Source organism: Myotis lucifugus, unplaced genomic scaffold (genome assembly GCF_000147115.1).
Source record: "Myotis lucifugus unplaced genomic scaffold, Myoluc2.0 scaffold_12, whole genome shotgun sequence".
NCBI classification, from domain to species: domain Eukaryota; kingdom Metazoa; phylum Chordata; class Mammalia; order Chiroptera; family Vespertilionidae; genus Myotis; species Myotis lucifugus.
Genome location: NW_005871060.1, coordinates 11,815,705 through 11,832,003, shown reverse-complemented (window position 1 = coordinate 11,832,003; position 16,299 = coordinate 11,815,705). Strand labels below are relative to the sequence as shown.

Sequence of the window (16,299 nt, the reverse complement as noted above, 5' to 3'; positions counted from 1 at the left end):
TGAAGATTTAAAACAGGTGGAGAAAAGAATGAAAATGCTCTCATAAATATATTCCCCAGTCCAAAGCAGTCAGTCAGCCCAGAAGAATGCATGAAAGCCTATGTGATTTCTCGTTCTCTTAGCATCTGCTGTATCGACTGGATGAAATAGGCAAACATTGTTATTTCCATAATGATGACTATTGAATGTGGGTATGACCATAAGGCAAGGCATTGGATCAATGAACAGGTACACACACGAGACAGATTTGAAAGATTACTCCTTTGTAACGTACAACCAATTTATCGGCTTTAAACTGCAAAAGGACTTGTCCAGTAATACTCAGCCTGTAAAAAATAAAAACCAACATACGGTTGATAAAATCAGCCCTTTAAAATAGCAGGAAGTGAGTGAGTGAGAGTTAATGTTAGCTTTCTTTGAATATGGTAATATTTATACATTGATCATATTTTTCACTGAATTTAATGCTGCCTACTTAGACCTTAGTCCTTTTGTATTTTGTGCCATGAGTGTTCGAAGCACATTTTTCGGAAGCACATTCTTAATGATGCTTTAGAGAAACAGAAAATAGAAAGGACAAAAATTAAGTAACTACCAAAGAGAGCATGACCATCAAAAGGTTCTTACAATAAGAAAAACAACAACATACAAAGGCGAAAATGTACCAATGTAATAAATAATAAATATTAAAGAACTCTTAGAATTTTCTATCTCAATAACAATGCTTCTTTTTCTGGGAATTTCGTATAAAGGAGATAAGAAAAACATCTTACATGCATTAAAAGTAATATCAGGAAATTATGCACTTGATATTAGGAAATGTAAGCATTTTTTAAGCCAAAAAGATGTTTTCACCTAGCCATTTAAGCATGATATGTTCTCACTACAGATTCATGCTATACTTTTTATGAGGCTGATTATGTACCTGGAACTCTATAATCATTCTACCTCTTTCTCCATCCTTCCTATTCTTACTCCATGATTCACAATATGGCCTTGGTTTCATAATCAGAGTGGTTGCTTTATTCCGTTTTCTCTCGGAGCCTCTGCCTTCTCCCTCTCTGCTGTGAATTCTTATTTCATTTACCTGCATTAGACATTTTAATAGATTATTTTGATCCCCTCAATTTTATATACATTTTGTCTTCTCTGAAAGCATGAAAATCATGAGGACACAGGCTATGGATATATTCATTCTTGTTTTTCCCCACAGTAACTTGTTTAACAGCTGAACCTGAGGTGTCAGTTAAGTACAGATAAAAGGGGATAGGAAATGGCCTTTGTTCTTGAACGATAATGTGAAAGGGGATAAGTAAGGCTTCCAATTTCATCTTTTAAAAAAGACCTTAAAACCCATTTCTGGGCCATAGTCTTAAAAGCATGATTCTTTATTAGAGGATGGCTAAAACTGGTATCTCAAATTTGAGATAAGACCTAAAAAAGTCCCTAAGATTTAGAGGTGTTTATGAAAAATAATGAGGATAAAAACACTGAAATTTCAAAGTCATAGGGAGGTTTTCTGTGCAATAACATATAAGCTTATATGTAATTAAAAGCACATGCTTTCTTTGTTCTAGCCTCACCAAAAATCTGAACACTTGGTATTATAAACATGAAGTTGAATCATAACCCCAAACAAGTAATTAATAGGTTTTTACATAAACTGTCAAACTGTGGAAGCTAATTTTTGTGAAATAATGTGAAATACTTCTTGTATTATAAGTGGAATTTTACTCCTACAGAGTTCTTCTTTAGAACTTCAGCTTTCAATATTATGTGTGTCTATAAACATATATGTATTTATGACTAAATATACATTTATTACTAAACATATATGTATATATTACATCATAACCCAGGTCACTAACAATTATTCATGAGTTCATTTCTTTATATGAATAAAACAAAAGTTTTTCAAAACAATGTTATATCTAATTACATGAATTGAACACTGATATTTTATTTACTTTCTTAGTCTATACTGCTTATAATGTGGTGACTAAAGAATGTCTGTTTATTTCATGTGAAGTGCAATGAAAATTAGATTTTATGGAAAAAATATTTCTTCCTTTGAAATATACCACAAGTGAAAACATACATTTAGCCTCCAGTGCTTAAAACACCATATTCTTTACAGAAAATTAGGGAAAAGATAAAAATTTGAGAAAGTAAATTCACTCAATAAAGAAATTGTGTGTTAGAAACCTAGGATTATATCAATCTAAAATTAGAAAATTGTGTTTTTCATTATGTAATCCCCACAGAATAAATTTCTTATCAGTGTACTAAGTGTATCAATACACTCAAACATTTAGGGTGGTAATATAAAATATTATAAAATAGCTTTTGCAAACAAAATGTACAATAGGTGTTTATATCTAACTAGAGGCCCAGTGCAAGAAATTTGTGCACTGATAGGGTCCCTAGCGGCTGCTGGCTGCCAGCCAGGTACTCCCTCCCTTCCCCCAGCCACCTGCATGCTGCTGGGGCCTCGCTCCTTTCCCCTGGCCCCTTGCCTGCTGCCAGGGCCTCCCTCCCTTCCCCCGGCAGGTCCCACCCCTGGTCAAACTCCAAGACAACCTCTCGGTCTAGGGGACAATTTGAATACTAGGCTTTTATTATATAGGATGGTTGTCTACTTTAAATGCTGTATGTTTCCAAAAAATAAAAGAATTTTTTCATCTTTTGATTGCATTTTGAATGCAACAGCTATAAATAAATACTGATATAGTTGTGTTGCACTGGCCATATGAATTCCATGAAATGTGTTGATATTAATGATGCAATTTCCTGAAATATTAAAAAAAGTAATACTTTCTAAACAAAATTCAATCTTCCTTGACTTTCATAATATTTTCATTCCTGAATTGTAAAATTACAGTTTATAAATCCATCAAAATTGTATAAAACACACATGGTATTGATCACAGGAAATTATAAAGTGATTAGCAACTACAACATGCATATCTTCTAGGATGTTACAGTGCTAAAGATGCCCAGAAACATTTTTGTTGTTGCTAGGGACTGTCCTACATATTGCTTAACCTATAGCATCTCTGGCCCCCATCAATTAAATGACCATACCCTCCTCATTAATATGAAATTATTAAAAAAATCTGGAAATTTCCCAAAATGTCCTTTGCAACATAGTGATGCCAGAGAACTACAATTCTTAGACTACATTTATCAGCACTATCTTACTTACGCAACTTCTACCCACAACTATAACAGTCACAAAGGTTATAGGACAATATCAACAAGAAGAGTCGTAGATTAAAAATTCTTCATGAAATTGGAAGGACTTGTTACTTAGAAATTGCATGAGCTTTAGATAGTCAAGGAAAATAATTATAGATATAGCAAAAATGTGAGTAAAGGCACAAAAGTGAATATGAAAATTAGAACCAAAGACAGACAAAGGGAAACTCTACAAAATATAAAATAAAAATAAGGATTAAAATAAGACAGGACCTGATTATCTATGGCCTTACATTGATATTGGGTAAAGGATTTCTGCTCATAAACAGAAGTTTAAATGTGTCAATTTACTCTTACTGTGAAGTCTACATAAATATGGCAATAAATAATTTAAGCGTGTGTGTATGTGTGTGTGTGTGTGTGTGTGTGTACACATACACACATGCGAACAAATACCAGAACAAAAGAGAGAGCAACTAATGATTTAATTGAAACACAGTTTAAAAGGATATCAAATTATTAGAAGTGTGGTTATTAATATAACAAAGGCAAGGAATCTACAACTTAGGTATGTGTAGAAGTTAAAAATAATTCAAATCATAAATGTTATGTTCCCTGACAAAGAAATGAATTAGAATAACATTAACAACAACATTTCTAGAAAATTCCCAAATAAAAATATAGCTATAAAATATTCTAAATAAATTTTATATGACTCATTGATTGAAACAAACAAAGGAAATTAGACAGCATTTTGAATCAAGTGAAAATAACACAATATAACAACATTTGTGGGATCCTGCTAAAGCAGTTCATAGAAGGACTTTTTAGCACTGAAACAATTTATATATCTGGAAAAAGATTGGTCTCAAATAGATAGCCTCAGTTTATACCTTAAGAAACAATTTAATCCTGATAAAATCTCCCAGAAAAATGAGGAATAAAAGGCAATTTCCTTAATGCCATAAAGTGCATAATAACTCAATGTTATTAAGATGTCAAGTCTTAATGAAAAACCTACAGCTAACATCAATTTAGTGCGGAAAGACTGCTGTTTTTCCTCTGAGATCAAGAATATGGAAAAATGATGCCTGCTGTCATGACTTCTTACTCACCGTTCTATTTGGTGTTCTTGCCAGTACAATAAGATATGAAAAAGTACAAAGCCCTCAGATTGGAAAAGAAGTAAATCTGTTTTTATTTGTAGATGAGACAAATGTCTGTATAGAATATCCAATGGAGTACACACCCACACACACACACACACACACACACATGCACACACACACACACACACACACAATCTACCAGAACTAGTAAGTAATCTTAGCAAGGTTGTAGAACACCAGATCAATATAAAATAATCAAGTGTATCTAGATAAATAACAAAAGCTACTGGACATTTAAATTAAATAAATAATATGAAAAACACAAAATACTCAGAGATAAGTGTTACAAAATTTTCCAAGATCTCTACATTGAAAACTATAAAACATTGCTGAAAAAACATTTAGACCTAAATACACAGAGTGGGATACTGTATGCAAGTGACAGAAAACTCAAGGTTATTAAGATGTCAAGTTTGCAAATCAATTTATAGATTTAATGCAAATCCAGTCAAATCCTAGCAGGATTTCTTTTTGTAGACATTGCCGAGCTGATTCTAAAATTCACATAGAAATACAAAGGGAATGGGGGCAGGGAGAGATTAACCAAAGAATTTATGCATATATGCATAACCCATGGACTCAGGTAATAGTGAGGTGAAGTCCTGAAGGGGGACTAGGGCTTGAAGGGAGGGAGGGGGTCAAAGGGGAAAACAAGGGGACATCTGTAATACTTTCAACAATAAAGATACATTTTTAAAAATACCCAAAACAACTTTAAAAGGAATATATTTGAAGGACTAATATTTCTTTATTTCAAGACTTATTATGAAGCTACCATAGTCATACCAGTGTTGAATTGGTATAAAAGATAGGCAAATAACCCTGTTATTGCCATAGGTGTGGCTGAATGGTTGGATTGTTGGCCCATACACCTAAGGGTCACAGGTTCGATTCCAGGTCAAGTGCAGGTACCAGGGTTCCCTCCCTGCCCCCAGGTTAGGGCATGGGCCAGAGACCATAACTTGATGTGTCTGTTTCTCTCTCTCTCTCTCTCTCTCTCTCTATCTCTCTCTCTCTCTCTCTTCTCCTCTCCTTTCTCCCTCCCTTCTTCTATCTCTGAAAAGCAATGGAAAAATACCCTTATGTGAGGTTTAAAAAAAAAACGCAAATAGATCAATGGAAGAAAAGAGGGTCCAAAGTTGATTCACTAATATAGAACTGATTTTTCCCCAAAGTGTTAGACATTATTTACAGGAGAAAGGTTAGATTTCAATAAATGATGTTGAAATCATTGTATTTATACATGAAAAGCAAAACAAGAAAGAGGGAACTGCAATTCACACTTCCCACTGTATAAAAAACTTACTTAACCATTATCATAGACCTAAATATAAAACCTAAAATTATAGAATTACTAGAACACATAACTTTTGCTCTTTAAAAACACAAGAATTAAAAGATAAATCACATGACAGAAGGTAGTTGCAATTTTTAAAATTTATTGTTTGGGGGGATGGTTGGTAATGACTTTTTTATTAAATTTATTAGGGTGACATCATTTCACAAAACCATACAGATTTTAAGTGTACAACTCAAACATTATATGCATGCTGCATTGTGCACCCACTGCCCAAAGCAAAGTCAATTTCCTCCCCCATTTTTCTCCCCTTTGCCCACCTCAACCTATCCCCATCCAATTACTTCCAACCCCCTTTCCCTCTGGCTAGTACCATATTGTTGTCTGTGTCTATCTGTTATGTATGTTTTTGCATAGTTGCAAATTGTATACCTGGTTAAAACTTTTATCTGGAATATATAAAGAGCTCTCAGGACTCAATAATAAGTAAACAATTTAATTCTGATAATATATTTGAGTATAGACTTCATAAAAGATACATGAATGGCAAATATAAATGAAAAGATGTTCAAAATACTCATTAGAGAAATGCAAATTAAAACCACAATATGATACAACTATAAATATACTAGAGGCCTGGTACACGGATTCGTGCTCCGGTGGGGTCCCTCAGCCTGACCTGTGCCCTCTCGCAATCCAGGGCCCCTCAGGGGATGTCGGACTGCCAGTTTTGGCCTGATCCCCTAAGCGACTGGTTGCTTAAGCTTTTATATATATATATAGACTAGTGGCCTGGTGCATGAAATTCGTGCACATTAAAAGGGAATTAATTAGAGGAAATATTTTAATATTGCTATTTGCCCTTTCTCTATAATAGAAGTGTCAGAGATGAAGGAAAATTAGTACAATGTATATGAAAATCTTCCTCCTTTCAGAGTCTGCGGCACGTGGTGGGACCCAGAGTCAAGTCCCTGCCCACCTGTGGCGCCTCAAAATCTCATGAGACCCAGACCCAGCTGGCCCCACTCCTGTTGGGTGAGATCCAGACCTGGCCAACCCCACCCTTGTCTAGCCCCGCCAGGCAGGGGCGCAGATTCAGGTCCCTTGGCCTGGAGCTGGGTGGGGGGCGCAGTCTCATGTCCCCTGTCAAGCCCCACCAGGTGGGGGATGCAGCCTCAGTCCCCCTGGTGCTGTGGTGGGGACATGGCCTGAGGTCCCCTGGCCTGGGGCAGGGGGAGCAGCCTGAGATCCCCTGGCCCAGCACCTGGGCGGAGGGCACACCTTGAGGTCCCCCATCAAGCCCCACCAGGCTGGAGGTGCAGCTTCAGGTCCCCCGGCCTGGTGCTGGGACAGGGGGCATGGCCTGAGGTCCCCCATCAAGCCCTGCCAGGCAGGGGGCGCAGCCTGAGGCCCCCCAGCCTGGCGCCTGGGCAGGGGGCGTGGCCTGAGGTCCCCTGTCAATCCCCACCAGGCGGGGGGCACAGCTTCAGGTCCCCTGCCCCGGCCCAGCGCCACAGAGCCTCAGGTTCCAGCCTCTGCTGTGGGAGCAGCCATCTTTGTGATGGCATGATGGTTTATTTGCATATTCCCTCTTTATTAGATAGGATTAGCTAGATAATATCAAAAGGCTGGCCATACCAATTTTTGGTAAGATTATAAACTGGGGCTCTCAATAACTGCTGGTGAGAATATTAAGTGGTTCAGTCACTTACCAAACTGGCAGTTTCATAAAAAAAGTTAAACAAGCACCTACTATATGATTTAGCCATTATACTCCAAGATATTCGCCCAAGAAAATAAAACATGTCTCCTACAAAACTTGTACACTTATATTCAAAGCAGCTATATTTGCAAGAGCTAAATCTGAAATCAACCCAAATGACTATTAATAGATGAAGAGTTAAACAAACTGATATCTCCAAATAATGAATACTTCCTAGCAATAAAAATAAAAAGCAATTTGTAAACATAACAACATAGATGAATCTCAAAATAATTATTGAAGGAGATAAATGCAGATAATAAAGAATGTATACTCTATTATTTAAATTTATAAAGTTTTATAAAATGCAAACTAATATATAGCAACAAAAACAGATCAGTGTTTTCCAAGGGATGCATGGGGCAGAAGGATGAGAGGGAGAAATACAAATTGGCATGAGGATATTTGGGCGAGTAATGGCTATAATCCTTATCTTAATTGTTGGGGGAGTAATGGCTGTAATCCTTATCTTGATTGTGGTGATTATTTTCTATGTATGTATGTATAAATGTATATATTTTAGTTGTACATTTAAATATGGAGTTTATTGAATATTAAAATATCTCAATAAAATATATATGTATATATATTTTTTGCTGTGTTAATTTGGGCAGCACCATAGGGCAATCATTTGCCCTAATCAGGAATTTATGCCTCAGGGGTGGTCAGCTAGTATTCTAATCAGAAAACCCACACTCCAGAGGTAGCTATTACAAATATTTTGGTTATTCCAATCTCAAACAATAAAAGTGATTTAACAAATGTTCAAAATGGATTTTCATTAGTGGCTTGCTAATTAGCTTAATGAATATTAGAAATAGGCTCTTATTAATAAATTCAGAAGTATTCAAGTCATGTGGCTTGTCAAAAATATTTTATAGACACACCCATCCATTGCATATACTGGTGTAGCAATATAACAAGTCGTCTAGCCTCAGAGATGGCAACAGAATCTTGTTCTCAAACCCATGCTGTGCTTGGCTCTGAAGATTCTGGTTGCCTGTTACCAACTATAAGGTTAAATGAATATTGACACTGGAATGTATCTGCATGTAGTACAGCATGTTCAAGTAAGGTGTGATGAAAGCACCCAAAAGAGAGATGAGACTTAATATGCCCTGTTAATAATAAATGTTTAATAATTGTCTGCATGTGTGGGAGAATCTGCCATGAGATTTGCTGTTATTAAAATCTGGCCTTGAGGTTATGGAGAGTGCATTGATTTTCTAGGGCTGCCATAATAAAATACCAGAGAGTGGGCTGCTACCTCAATAAACTATTTAAAAATAGAATTAATTGTTGAAGACATAATTACTGATAATTTTCCAAAACTTGTGAATGCTATACCTTTGTGCCACAAATTTAATAAATATCATGATCCTAAGCAGGTCACACACCCAAAAAATTAAAAAACAAAAAAATAACACAGAACTGATGAATCATGGTAATATTTTTAAGTGGGAAAAAAAAGAAAATTTTAAAAGAAGTTAAAGAAAAATAGGCACATTATCTTTAAAGAAGCAACAATAGATGGTAGATTGCTGACAAAAGTAATGAAGCAGTAGTCAATGAAATATGTAATGTTCATAATGTTGAAAAAATATAAAACTGCCATCTTAGATTTCTATATCCAACAAAGTCTCTTAATTTTTTTAAACAAACACATTGAAGATAAAAAACATCAGCATGATTCATCAGCATACCCTCAACAAATGTCCTTATGACCATTTATAATCTCTCCCTCTCACCCTTATCCCTGAACCATCCCCAAATAACCACTGATCTGCTTTTTATTTTTATAGATTAGTTTGTATTTTATAAAACTTTATAAACTGGAATAACTGAGCATGCATTCTTTTTTAATAATTAACTTTTGCTGAGAATATTGAGTGATGCAATCACTGCATTTTTATGTACAGGCCAAAATAATAAAATCCATCCTTAGCTAAGAAATGATAATCTTTTTGTAAACTTCTCCAAGAATAAATTAAATTGGTAAGAAACCACCCACAAATATAGCTAGAGTTAAACTACTGATGACACTAAGTTATGACAAAAATATGAAGAAAATAGAATTTTTACATCCTTCCAGTAGAAGTAAAAATTAAGAATAATCACATTGGAAAACTTCTTGACAGTATTTATTATGGTTTATCCTATAACCCAGTGATTTTACTCTTGGATATATGTGTAAAATAAATGCATACATATGTCCATGAAGGGTCATGTATAAGACTTTTCATTGCACCTTCTTTCAAATAGCTTGAAAATAAACAAGTGCCCATTAATATTAAGATGGATAAGCAAACTGTGGTACATTTAGGTGGTAAATAACAACAGTAATAATGCATTAATTATAGCTACACAACAACAAATATATGTCATAATACTACAGAGTAAAATAAGACAAACAAAAAGAGTGCATAAATAAGATTCTGCTTTTGTAAACTTCAGAAATTGCTGAAGGTAATCTTGTTTCTTAGAAGTCAGGATGGTGTTTCCACTGCGGCAGGAGGATGGGGGTTAGTGACTAGGTGCTGTGTGTGTGGGAGGCGAGAGGGCTTTGCAGTGCTAGTGATCCTTTACTCCTTAATGTATGTGGTGGTTATACACACATGAGCAAATTGTGAATATTTACTGAACTGTACTTTTATATTTGTGTATTTTTCTATATGCATGTTATACTTTAATTTTTAAAGTTTTTTTTTAAAATCACATCCTATTATAAAATAAGATCTATCTAATAATAAAAAGTTCTTGGGACATGAACATATAAATAGCAAATGAAATTACTAGAATATTTTAATGATAAAGCTAACACTGAGGTATAACACAATTAAATGTTATTGAAAATAGAAAGTAAATTTTAAGAAAATCAGAGTATTACAGCAAGAACAAATATCTAATAATAGGACACTAGAAAAGGAGGAGAAAAATTTAGGTGGAAAATCATCAAATAAATAATGTTAAAAAAAAATAGAATTTAGGAGCATGTGTCTCCACTCCAGATTAAAAAGCCTCTTTGAGTCTCTAGCACTCTTAATAAAAAGGGGCTATCAAGTCCCAAAAGAATAAAAGTCATCTACAAAGTATCCAGATTTAGAATGGCATTGCTAGTAATAGTGTAATGTAGAAAAGAGCAGCAAAAAGCCTTCAAAATCCTGTACAATGTGTGTGTGTGTTTTTAATCTAAATGTATTTATACAAGTTGAGGGTCAAAAAATAATTTTCAGACATTAAATTTCTCAAAATAACTAATTCTCATGAAAACTTTCTTTGGTGATACAATGAAACAAGAGAATAAACCAAGTAAGAAGAATATAGGGAAATTAAGAAAAAAATCCACTATTGGATAAATGATGAAAAATATCAAAATGATAGCTGGGAAGCACCAATAGCAATTCTAATGGGGAAAGAGGGCTTAGAAGTGAGGTTTCAGGAGTGAAACGGAATTAATGTGATCAAATATATGACTTACAATCTCTCTATATAAAAGCCTAAGAAACCGACCAGCAGACCAACCAACCGACTGGCAGACTATCCAGTAGGTATGATGCGCATTGACATCCCCCAAGGGGTCCCAGATTGAGAGAGGGTGCAGGCCACGCTGAGGGACCCCACTGGTGCACAAATCCATGCACCAGGCCTCTAATATTAAATAAAAGACAGAGTTACTGAAACACTTAATACAAAATAAGCAATGCTATGAAAAGTTAGCCAGCTTATATTTAGTGTCCTTTCTGATTTTTCTTTGTATTTAAATGTTAGAGTGCTCACAACCCCATACTTTAACCCCTTTCTTAATGGATATCATGAAATTTTAAATATCACACTATATCACAGACCTATCACATTCACTCCAGCTGCATATATCTACTGCTCACTGTACATATCTACTTGGATGACTAATAGACCTTGGAACTATATCTTAATAAAATGGAAATTCAGATATTTTGTCCCCAAACCTGCTTCATCTGCTACCTCCCTTAACTCACTCTATGGAAATTTTATTCTTCCAATTTTTTGAATCAAAAAACCTAGAGTAACAATTGATCTGGTCTTTTATATTATATCCCAAATCCAACCTTTTAGCATATATATTCTGATAGCTACTTTAAAAATTTAACCCAGAATCTGACCATTGCTTAATGAATCATCTCCTGCTACTATTGGACTATATATACCACTGAAATAATTTCTAATTGATATTATTTTGGAAAGTATATGTTATTGATTTCAGAGAGGAAGTGATAGTAGAAAGACAGAGAAACATCAATGATGAGAGAGAATCATTGATTGGCTGCATCCTGCACTCCACTCTGGGGATCGAGCCCACAACAGGGGTATATGCCCAGACTCAAGTCGAACCATGACCTCCTGGTTCATAGGTTGACCCTCAAACACTGAGCCACACTGGCCAAACCCAATTTATATTTTTGCTTTAACTCTTGACTTCCCTTTATTCTCTACTCTACATAGGAGACCAAATGCAACTTTTTAAACATAATTGTGATCATAACATTTGTCTGCTCAAAACCATATCTATCCAAATAAATTATAAAATACTTACCATGTTCCACTAAAGAAACATAAATGACCAGGTCCAAGGCTCTAACTCATGCCCCATTTCTATTGCTTTTCTCTCATTTACTCACTGACCTGCAATGCCACTGGCTATATGCTGTTTCTAGAATATATAAAATATCCCCTGAGGTCTATGCCTGTTATTCCTTTCCTAGCCTATCTAAAATACCAATACCTTCCATTATCCTCATAATATTTATCCTTTCTCACATTTAGTTATATATTGGGATTTATGTTTTGTTTTTTTCAGATCCTCTTTCTTCTCAATTCAAATTCAAGATCATTAAAGAGAGGGATTTGATTTCTTAATTGTTATGTCCCTGTGGTTCAGAACATAGAGTAGACATTCCACAAGTATTTGTTGAAATCTCAGCTTATTTTCTCTTATGGTGATACAACATGTAATTATGGCTATTCCTTTGTTACCTGTGGTAAAAGCTAGATAGAAGCAAATAGGCTCAAAATTTTGCCTTATAAAATTGAAACAGAGTATCTATAAAATTGTTTTAGAATCTCCACATTATTTATTCCAGGGGTCCTCAAACTTTTTAAACAGGGGGCCAGTTCACTGTCCCTCAGACTGTTGGAGGGCCAGACTATAGTTTAAAAAAAACTATTTACAAATTCCTATGCACACTGCACATATCTTATTTTGAAGTAAAATACAAAACAGGAACAAATACAATATTTGTATTTGCATGTGGCCCGTGGGCCGTAGTTTGAGGACCCCTGATTATTCTGTTCAGTAAGATTCTCCCATGGTTGTATTTAACTATAGGAAAGAGATGGTTGTATCAGTCACTTTGAAAGGGAGATTTTGTAGAATGTCGCACAGGCAAACCAATATTCATCCAATTTGCTAATGTGCTCAAAAAGAGTACTTTTGTTACTGCTTTGGAAGATAGGCCTTATGGGTTTTTTCCTTGCCTTCCAGAGACTGAATCTTGAGTACAAATGGGCCCAAGTGTGAGAGAGAATCACTGAGAACAAGGCTGACAGAGCCTTTCCATTAAATAACTTCATTCCTAAACTATTCATGTATCTGCATCATCACTAAAACCTTAGCTAGGTATTAAGGATACAAATAGTAATGAACAATGGATTTCTATTAATTGATATACAACAAATCCACAGATGTGTTTCAAATAGATATCACATGCTATTAATCTAATATTTTTCTTAATGTACAAAGAATCACTCCCCATTTGAAATATTAAGATATTAAAACAATGTAAAAAACAACACTTTAAATCCAGCATCCAAAATATTAGATTTTTTTCTTCTTTTGCCTAAATATACTAAAAATATTATTGATGTTTTTTTCTGTGGTAAATTTAAAAATAGAGGCGAGGAGAAATGGAAATAGTTCACTATTATTTATGAGTAGACTAAAACTAATTATACAAATGGAAAAGTATTATTTGGTTTGATTTTTCCCCTGTTATGATGTGTATGTGTTATATCAGTAGCAATATCAAAAGGAAATTGTCCTATAGGTATTATTTCTCCCTAGTGTTAAAACTGTTTTTTGATCTAATATTATTTTTTCTTTTTCTAGATTCTTTTAATATATATATTTTAAATCCAGTGAAGCAGCTACAGATGCAATTAAAAAGTAGACAAGTTCAAAAAAAGAGACAAGCCTGGCCGGAGTGGCTCAGTTGGTCGAGAATCATCGTGTGCACTGAAAGGTTGCCAGTTCAATACCTGACCAGGGCACATACCTGGGTTACAGGTTTGATCGCCAGTGGGGTGGATATTGAAGGGAAGGTGACCTATTGATGTTTCTCTCTCACATATATGTTTCTCTCTCTTCCTCTCTTTCTCTCTCTCCCTTCCTCTTTCTGACCATGCCCTAGGGCAGTGATGGCGAACCTTTTGAGCTCGGCGTGTCAGCATTTTGAAAAACCCTAACTTAACTCTGGTGCCGTGTCACATATAGAAATTTCTTGATATTTGCAACAATAGTAAAACAAAGACTTATATTTTTGATATTTATTTTATATATTTAAATGCCATTTAACAAAGAAAAGTCAACCAAAAAAATGAGTTCGCGTGTCACCTCTGACACGCGTGTCATAGGTTCGCCATCACTGCCCTAGGGTGAGGATTAAAAAAAAAACACAAAGAGACAAGAAACAGCGAAGAAAACCCTTCACTCTACAGAGCTGAGCTCTACTAGTGCCCTCCCCCTCTGACTCCCCCCCTCCCCATTGGAGACCTAGCTTTCCAGTGGTCAGGAGTTCTCTCCATTATTGTGTGGGGACACCAGGCAGCATTCAGGCACTGCTGAGATCAAAGTCTACAGTTTGGGTCCTAGACTCGAGTAGGGGTTCATCACTCTTAACCTCTTTCAGGCTGTGCTAGATTTCATAGACAGCAAACTTGATCACCTACCAGACCCCAGGCCCAAGTACCAGCTTTCAGCTGCATCATCAGATAAACATTCACAATGATGCTCATTAGTGGGAGGAGAGGCAAAGCAGGGAGCCTTAAAGTGAAGGGATGTGGAGCTCTGTGGCCGTCTCCAGATGACCCAGTGACCCCAGTAACCAGCATCAGGAGTAGCACAACCCCTGCAGTAAACACTGGATCTCCAGAAAGCAGTGGCATTGACCACTGGGCCAGCACCAGGCAAAGGACACTCTGGAGCAGAGCAAGCAGTGGGGAGCCAACATAAGCACCTGGGCCAGAGAGTGGAGTGGGGGTGGAGTTGTGTGGATAAATGGTGCCTGTGAGGTCAGCTTTTCTGTTTCAGGCATTCTCTCCTCCTGCAACTCCAGTTCACCTTCCTCAGTCTTTCTCTCCTGGCCAGGCCAATACCTGAATATGAGCACACAAATAGGGTAGGCAATCAAGGTCCCAATTGACATGCGGTCCCCAAGATCTGTGAGTTCCAAGAGGAATGCCATTAATGCTGCAATAAAACCAGAGACCACAGTGCCTGCGATGGGTGTGTGTGTGCCATTGTGGATCCAGGCAAGGACACGGAACAGCAAGGCCATTCTTCACCATTGCATAGATCACCTAAGGCATGAGGAACATAGAACCCAAGAGGCTAGTAGAAAGAGCGCAGAGGGATCCAATAGCCATAACATAGAGGGAAGGGGCCCATCCAACACGGAGAAATGCCTCAGGCAAGGTATGCTCAGTGTGAAGCTGGTAGTAAGGCATCATTAGCATGAGTGCCGAAGAAATACCCAAATACTCCAAAAAGCAGACAAACAGTGAAATCACAGTGCCCATGGGTATGGGACACTGGGGATTCTGAGCCTCCTCCGCAGTGGTAGCAATATAGTCAAAACCAACAAATGCATAGAAGCAGGTGCCATAGAAACAAGAAAAGCATGGTCATAATGTATGTGTATGTTATTTGTTCTGCTCTGTGGTTCAGTTTTATGAGGAAATATTTATCAAGAACATGTAAATAGACCTGCTCACATATCTGTTTTAAACTGTGTTGTTTTTTTAGAAGTGAGTCCTGGGTTATGGATGCTAGTGTATAAATCTCTCAATATAGTCATTTATACCTCCTGACCCTTCCCGCCAGTGACCTATATAAGTTAGGAAAGGGGACATCATTTTAAGAATTGAATTTTCCTGGAAAGAGGGGAAAATAAAACCATAGATGTACGTGGCATCTCAGAAGATAATGTGAAAATGGAAGGAAAGCAGCACACACTTCTCTTTCTGGGGCAGCCCAGGAAAGCGGGAAGTCAGGTTCAGTTATGGGTGTGACTTGCTGCTTGGGACAATGTTGTTTGATGCTTTCTGTCTTGTAATAATTTTTGATAATTGGAGGTAGGAAAAAAACTACTTAACCATGTTTGATACATCATTGACCCCACAGATTACTTATTAAACTAGTGCTGAAACTGGCTCTTTATCTGTCATCTGTTAAGAAAGTAACAAGCTTACCTCATCTCCTATTTGTAGAGGATTTAATTTCTTCTAACAACTATACAATGCAAAACTTCTACAATTGCTATCTGGGGAATTCTGATCAATTTTATGTAAGAATGTCTCAGTCTGCAGGATGCTCTAAAGACAAATGAAGATGCCACATTCAGAATAGCTATATCAATAAAAAATTACGCATTTTAATTTTACTGGTTAATTTCTCCAAATGGAGAATACAAAGTAATGTTCTAAAATCGGGCCTGTGATGAAAGTTATACTATTTTATGCACTTGAATAAGTAGTAAAACATCTATAATAATTTGGGAACAATATCTCCAACAGTGTAGGCCACAGAGTTAATAACTAAAAATCACAATATAAACATTCTA

The 16,299-nt window shown here is 36.1% G+C and overlaps 1 pseudogene; it reads right to left on the bottom strand.

The window, feature by feature from the left end:
• Window positions 1-14,289: 14,289 nt before the first annotated feature.
• Window positions 14,290-15,340, bottom strand: LOC102442109 (annotated as a pseudogene).
• Between the last annotated feature and the right edge of the window lie 959 nt (window positions 15,341-16,299).